The 7773-nt window shown below is 42.2% G+C and overlaps 1 pseudogene; it reads left to right on the top strand.

The window, feature by feature from the left end:
* Window positions 1-670: 670 nt before the first annotated feature.
* On the top strand, window positions 671-5349 carry LOC150012739 (stearoyl-CoA desaturase 5 pseudogene; annotated as a pseudogene).
* The last annotated feature ends 2424 nt before the right edge of the window (window positions 5350-7773 follow it).

The raw sequence follows: 7773 nt of genomic DNA, 5'->3' as shown, positions 1-7773 counted from the left end.
CTCAAGGGAGACCCTGAAGGCAAGAAGGCAAAAAATATTCAAAGTAATGAAAATCCAAAACCCACAACCACAATTACTCTATCCAGTGAAGCTGTCATTCAGAATAGAAGGACAGAGAAAGTGTTTCCAGGACAAAATAAAACTGAAAGAGTTCATTAGATCCAAACCATTACTATATGAGATGTTAAAGGGACTGATTTAGAAAAAGGAGGATCAAAACTATGAACATTAAAATGAAAACTGTATCACAACAACCAACAACAGAAGCTAGGGAACCGAAACAAAGGTAAACTAAATAGGCAATGAGAGTGGGAAAAGAACTATAGGTATGGGGAACATACTAGGGGGAGGTCAACCAGGGAGGGGGAAGGGGAAAAGGGAGGGAGATGATACAGAAATTAAGAAGCATAGTAGGAGGGAATGGAGTAGACAGGAAGAGGTTGAGAAGAACTATATGCGCAACCAATGGTCATGGATTAAAAGAGGGGACAACTGGAGGAAGGGGGCAACTGGGTGGAGGGGAGCAGAGGGAAGAGAAATTGGGACAACTGTAACAGTATGATCAATAAAACATAGTTAAATATGTATATGTATATATTTATATGTTCATGGGAGGCCTGTTGGGCATAGAGCATGGAGTTGCACTCTAGAGAAGTTGGAGTAAATCGCCATGGAAGTCTGGGTACACGGCATCCTAGGCCAAGAAGATGTGAAGTCCCTGAGTAGAGCATTTTCCAGGATTAAGGAAGTGCTAGACAGAAAGAAGAAGGGGAATATGGTAAGGGTCATAGGGGCCAGGTGAGCAGGGCCTTGGAGGCCACAGTGTGTGCTGGGTTCACTCTGGGTATAACCACATAGAAATCTTATTTCTGTAGTATGACATTTCTGTCTTTACTTTTTATTCAAATTGGCCTCATCCACCACCCTGACTCACCCACTTCCCACTCTCTTAATCATTAAGGCCTCAGGACAATGAGACTATGGATGGCAACAAGTAATCTTAGGAACAAAGTCTTGGATCTATTGACCCCAGAGACAGATTTTCAGGTCAAGCTAGAAATAACATCTAGGCCTCAGTTGTGTTTAAACTCCAGGCTCAGAAAAGTGGGAAACCAAACCAAGCAATGCTGTGGCTGATGTCAGGACCAGATGCACTAATCAGCTACCCTCTACCAGACTACCAGCCAATCAGTAGAGATCGTGACCCTGACCACTACCCTAACTCCCTTAGTAACCATGATTATGATTTTTCCCCTACACAACCCATCTTTTGGAAGACATTGGGGAGATAGATCTTTGAGCAGTAGCTCACCTGTTTCTGGCTGTGGGCCACATCCTGAAAATAAACCCTTACTTTCTTTGCTGCAAGCTCCTGTTCATGTCTTATTGGGCTTTGATGCATAGAGACAAATGAACCCCTTTAGTCTGGTAACATGGGTGAAAAGAGAAGGTGTTTGTTTACAACAAATTTCCATTGTAAAAGGATGACAGTGGCTGCTGTGTGGAGGACAGACCATAGGCACAGGTGTGGAAGCAAGAAGCAAGTTTTACAGTGATTAGTAGTCCAGGCCTGAGAACATGATGTTCAAGACCCAGCAGGAGCAGAGCACCAGGAGAAGTAGCATTCTCAATGTATTTTGGAGGGAGAGTGATGGTATTTGCTCATGGATTAGATCTGGATTGTGGAAATGGAGTCAAGGACAAGTTGAAAGGTTGCTGGCCTATTAATTAGAAGGATACAGTTTCCCTTTGTGACATGGGAGAAAATGGCTATAGCAGGCCTGGGTGGAGGAGGGCTGTGTGAAAGATTTTAAAAGTCCAAGGGCCAATGCTGAGAAGGCCATCAGTTACAGGAATCTAGAGTTAAGGAAGAAGGGCTAGGTATGTAAATTTGGCAATGGTCAGCATACCTGTTGTATTTAAAGCCATAAGAGTAAGTATTTTTTAAGTTGCATTCAACAATAAGCCACAGTTTTTCAATGACTTTTCCCAGTATTTATAGAATTCTGGTATAAAATAGTTATTATAAGAATATGGGTATACCTGTAGGTATATACCAGTTGGATACACCAAATTGTATTTTCACAGAGTATAACTCCTTGGTACAATTCAGGCCTGGTGTTGCATAACTAAGTTACATCTCTCATCATCCAGCTCCCTGACACTACAAATGTGAAGGAGGGCAATGATGACTTTAATGCTTGGTGCCATTCCATGTTTCTCAAACAAACATTTTACTGAGTACCAACTAAGGGCCTAGTAGAACATAGCTCTTCTGGAGGGATGGTGAAGTCTCCCTGAAGGGGTGTGTGGGAGTTGAGACCTGAAATATGTGATGGTGGGGAAGAAGGTTGCTGGAAGCAGGAGCAGCTTGTGCAAAGGACCTGAAGTAGGAGAAGCCTTGAGCACAGGGAGAACTGAAACAGGCCTGTGTGGCTGAGAGCAGGGAGAAGGAGGAGAGCAGGGCCAACAGAATCTAGAAGCTGGCAGGACAAGCTTCATTAGGCCATCTTGGACACAGAAGGGTTTAGACCTTGATCCTATATGAAAACCTCTGGAGACTTTTGAGTGAAGAGTGATATGGTCACCATGCACTGTGTGGAGACAGATCAGAGATGGATAAGAGAGGATGCCAGGAGACTGGCAGGAGGCAGACATCCTAGATTAGACAGGTTCCTAGTGCCTTGGACAGGATGTGATCCAAAAATATAGAAAAGGGGGTGGGCTCATGAGAGTCATAATGTGGATCTGGTAGAACTTGTAACTAAAAGTGATGCCTAGATTTCTGGCTCGCTTCATTGGATGAATGACCATGCCCTGTATCAGATAGAAAGTGCAGGAGAGGACAAATCCATGGGAAGAGGATGAATTTGGTTTGGGATACATTAAGCCTGGCTGCAGCATCATTACAAAAAATTTACTGGGTAACAAAATAAGGTGTGGTATGGATGGACTCTATCAAATACAGACAAATGCTTTTCTAAATGGATCCATTATTACACAGATATATCTTGATTATTGGCCCTGACCCCAATTAAAGCTACATAAAATACAAGCTCATTGTTTTGTGCTGTGCTCCATAGCTGCATAGTGGGTATTGCGAGAAGGTGGGAGTACAGAATATAACACCAACCAGGCTTATTGAGTGTCACCATTGATAACTCAGGATCACGATATGAAATGGATTCATCTGTGAGAACTTGTCAAATACACCAGCTGCTCCTTTGAAGTCTAAAATCAACTAAATTTATGAAAGCACTTGCAATAGTTAGAATTAGGCTCCTCTGAAAGTGACATACTCCAAACAGTTTTTGCTTCCTCCAAGGAGTTGATTTCTCTCACACACAAATAAACCGAGCCCAGAGACAGAAGGTTTAGCAGCACCTACATTTCAGAACTCAAGGAGAAACGAATAAAGACAGCAAAGAGTGCAGGTTGCTTAGTCTGTCCTTCCCCCCACCACTCCATCTTAAGAAAGCTCAAAGATGGTGAAATAGTCTTAACTGTGTGGTGACACGGTCATGTGATCACATGTAGATGCAAGGGACCCTGGGAAATGTAGTCTTTATTCTGAGCCCTTAAGCCTACCTAAATTTATACTACTGTGGGATTGTGAATAATATAACAAACCACTGACTTTATATCCCTCCTTGTAATTTCACAACTCTAGAATATTCTACAAAGATAACAGAATTTAAATTCTGGTGATGATTTAAATGATCTCTGTCAATTCACTTCAACATTTTCAAAATGTTTCAGTAGTTTATAATCATCTACAGTGAATTCTAAGTAAGTTCCTGCATTTCATCAATGTCTACCCAACATTCTCCAAGATTAAAGATTTTATTGAGCCCTGGCTTGTGTGGCTCAGCCCACTGAGCACCAGCCTGCAAATGGAAAGGTCTCTGGTTTGGTTTCCAGCCAGGGCACATGCCTGGGTTGCAGGCCAGGTCCCCTGTTGGGGGAGTGCGAGAGGGTTATAACCAATCTATGTTTCTCTAGCACATCGATGTTTCTCTCCACCTCTTTCTCCCTTCCTCCCCTTCTCTCTAAAAATAAAGTCTTTAAAAACAAAATACAACTTTCTTTAAAAAAAATATTATTGCCCTTGCTCTCTCTCCCTCTTCCTTGCAGCTGAGCTCCACCCTGGCAGCGGCATGGCTGATACAGCAGGAACGGATGCTGGGCTCCCAGGTTTGCATCCTTAGGCCATGCTGAATGCCTCAATAGAAAAGGAACCAGAGAAGGGACGGGAGGTGTAGAGATCCCCTCTAAAAGGCAGCAGTTCCTGCCCTCACTGGAGAGATCCACATGGACAGAGCTCTACCCGCTTGCTGCCGCTGCTGCTGGCACCCACCTCTCCAAGCCCTGACAGGCCGGACCGCCGACTGGGGGAAAAGTCCCCGTCTGCAAGGCCACAGAGAAGAGCGGTGCAGGGGTCAAGGGCTTGGAGGCTTGTGGCGGCCAAAGAGCCTGGGTGCACAGGAGCAGCGGCAGAACATCGTTGGAAGGAACATCATCCCGATGAACCTGCTCCACTAGGCCGCAGTGTACTCGCTGGTGTTCATCCCCAAAGCCAACCCACTTACATTGCTCTGGGCCTACTTCTGCTTCCTCCTGACTGCTCTGGGAGCCCGTCGCTTGTGGAGCCACAGGTCAGATAAGGCCACGCTTCCTCTGAGGCTATTACTGGGTGTTGCCAACTCCACGGCTTTCCAGAATGACATCGTCAAGTGGTCCAGGGACCACCAAGTCCACCACAAGTACTCAGAGACTGATGTTGACCCCCACAATGCCTGTCAGGGCTTCTTCTTCTCTCACATTGGGTGGCTGTTCGTTCAGAAGCATCGAGATGTCGTCAAGAAGTGGAGAAAGCTAGACGCCACTGATCTGCTGGCTGATCCTGTGGTCTGGTTCCAGAGAGTGTACTGTAAGATCTCCATGGTGATTGTGTGCTTTGTGGTCCTCGCACTGGTGCCCTGGTGGATCTGGGGAGAGAGTCTGTGGAATTCCTACTTCTTGGCCTCCATTTTTTGCTATACCATTTCACTCAACGTCACCTGGCTGGTCAACGGTGCCACCGACATGTTTGGAAACCGGCCCTATGACAAGCACATCAGTCCTCAGCAGAACCGACTGGTCACTTTGGGCACCGCTAGTGAAGGCTTCCACAATTACCATCACATCTTCCCTTTTGACTACTCTGCAAGTGAATTTGGCTTAATTTTCAACACAACCACCTGGTTCATTGACATCATGTACTGGCTGGGGCTGGCCACTGACTGAAAATGGGCAACAAAGACAGTGATCGAGGCCCAGAAAGCCAGGACTGGAGATGGCAGCGCTTGAATCTAGAACCGCTATCCAACATGTCTGCCCCTGACACCTTGGTTCCTGCCTTCTATTACTAAAATTCTCTTGCTCATTGGATCGCAGGAGTGGGCAGAGGTGGGAAGGAAATGGAATTTTTTGTTCGTCTCAAAATCAAGCTGCAACTACCAATGAAAAAAAATTTTTTAAGTCAATACAATGATTTAACATTAGAGTGTAGATATGTGATTTAATTGCTATAGTTACAACATGACAAATATACACACATATGCTATCTACAAGAGACACACCTCAAAACAAAAGATTTACACAGATTGAAAGTAAAGAGATGGAAAAAAGTATTCCAAGCAAACGGAAATTTAAAAAAAAGCTGGGGTAGCAATACTTATGTCAGACAAGACAGATTTTACAGCAAAGGCAATAAAAAGAGACAAAGGACATTTCATAATACTTCAGGGAACAATCCATGAAAAAGATATAACCCTGGTAAGCATATATGCACCCAACATAGGAGCACACAATGTATACAGAAAAATCTTGGAAGACTACAAGAAGGATATCAAGAGAACACACTCATCGTAGGGGACTTTAACACCCCATTGTCAACAATGGACAGATCTTTGAAGCAAAGAAACACCAAGGGTATTGAGGCATTGAACAACACTCTAGACAAAATGGACTTAATTGATATATATAGAACTTTTCACCCCAAAGAAGCAAAATATACATTTTTTTCAAATGCTCATGGGATATTTTAAAAGATAGCTTACATGGTAGGACACAATATAAGCCTCAACAAATTCAAGAAAATTGGAACTGTATCAAGCATCTTCTCAGATCACAATGCCTTGAAACTAGAAATCAACCTCAAGGAAAAAAATCAAAAACATTCAAACTCATGGAGAATAAATAACGTGCTATTAAATAATGTATGGGTTAACAATGACATCAAGAAATAAATCAAGAAGTTTCTGGAAACAAACTATAATGAACACACAACAGACCAAAATCTATAGGACACAGCAAAAGCAGTCCTGAGAGGAAAGTTCATAGCAACACAGGCCTACCTTAAAAAGATAGAAGAATCACAAGCAAAAAATCTAACCCTACAGCTACAAAAACTAGAATGACAACAACAAACAAAGCCCAGAGCGAGTAGAAGGAAAGATTTCATCAAGATCAGAGCAGAATTAAATGACATAGAGACTAAACAAACAATTCCAAAGGTCAACAAAACTAGGAGCTGGTTCTTTGAAAAGATAAGCAAAATCAACAAGCCTTTAGCTAGGCTCATGAAGAAAAAAAGAGAGAGAACCCAAATAAACAAAATCAGAAATGGAAGAGAAGATATCACGACTGATATCACAGAAATACAAAGGATTGTAAGAAATTGCTACAAACCACCATATGGTAAGAAACTTGACAACCTAGATGAAATGGACAAATTTCTAGAAACATACAATCTTCCAAAACTAAATCAAGAAGAAGCAGAAAGCCTGAACAGACCGATAACAAAGAGTGAAATTGAAACAGTAATCAAAAGACTCCCAGCATACAAAAACCCTGGACTGGATGGCTTCACAGGCAAACTTTACAAAACATTTAGGGAAGAACTAACACCTACCCTCCTGAAACTATTCCAAAAAATTCAAGAAGAGGGAAGACTCCCGAACTCTTTCTATGAAGCCAGTATCATCCTAATTCCAAAACCAGGTCAAGACACAACAAAGAAAAAATCTACAGGCCAATATTGATGATGAACCATAGATACTAAAATCCTCAATAAAATATTGGCAAACAGTATCCAGCACATATCAAAAAGATCATACACCATGATCAAGTAGGCTTCATCTCAGGGATGCAAGGATCGTTTAATATTCTCAAATCAATAAAGGTAATACACCACATAAAAAAAATGAAAGACCAAAATCACATGATCATATCATAGATGCTGAAAAAGCATTTGATAAAGTACAACACCCATTATGATAAAAAACACGAAGCAAAATTGGAATAGAGGGAGCATACTTCAACATAATAAAGGCCATATTTCCTGAAACATGGCTAGAAGGGACCTTAAGGCACAATGGAAAACCCAAAGGACTTGGAAAAGACAGGTGTTTACAGGTAAGGCTGAATGGCAGGTTGTGGCTCAGCTCCTGTGCCCTAAAGGGCAGACGGAAAGTCACCCTAAAGGTTCCTGTGTAAGTTCCAGCAAAGCAGACGTAAAGATCATATTTGATTATTTGCTGCTCCTGTTGTGTATGTGCAAATGAACAGGATAAATTAAAATGGGACTTAATGCATTTGCTTTAATAAGAGGGTAATCTTAAGGAAAAAAATTGAGATTCAAGGAAAATCACAATGCACAGTAGTAGACTATAACATAGTGTAGTTAACTTCTTTAAAGTTTACTTTCATTTAAAGTTTGTTTTCATTTGA

This window comes from Furipterus horrens, unplaced genomic scaffold (assembly GCF_987537825.1).
Source record: "Furipterus horrens unplaced genomic scaffold, mFurHor1.1.pri manual_scaffold_4, whole genome shotgun sequence".
Taxonomy (NCBI): domain Eukaryota; kingdom Metazoa; phylum Chordata; class Mammalia; order Chiroptera; family Furipteridae; genus Furipterus; species Furipterus horrens.
Note: the sequence above shows the minus strand (reverse complement) of the source record. Positions and strands in the feature narration are given on the sequence as shown.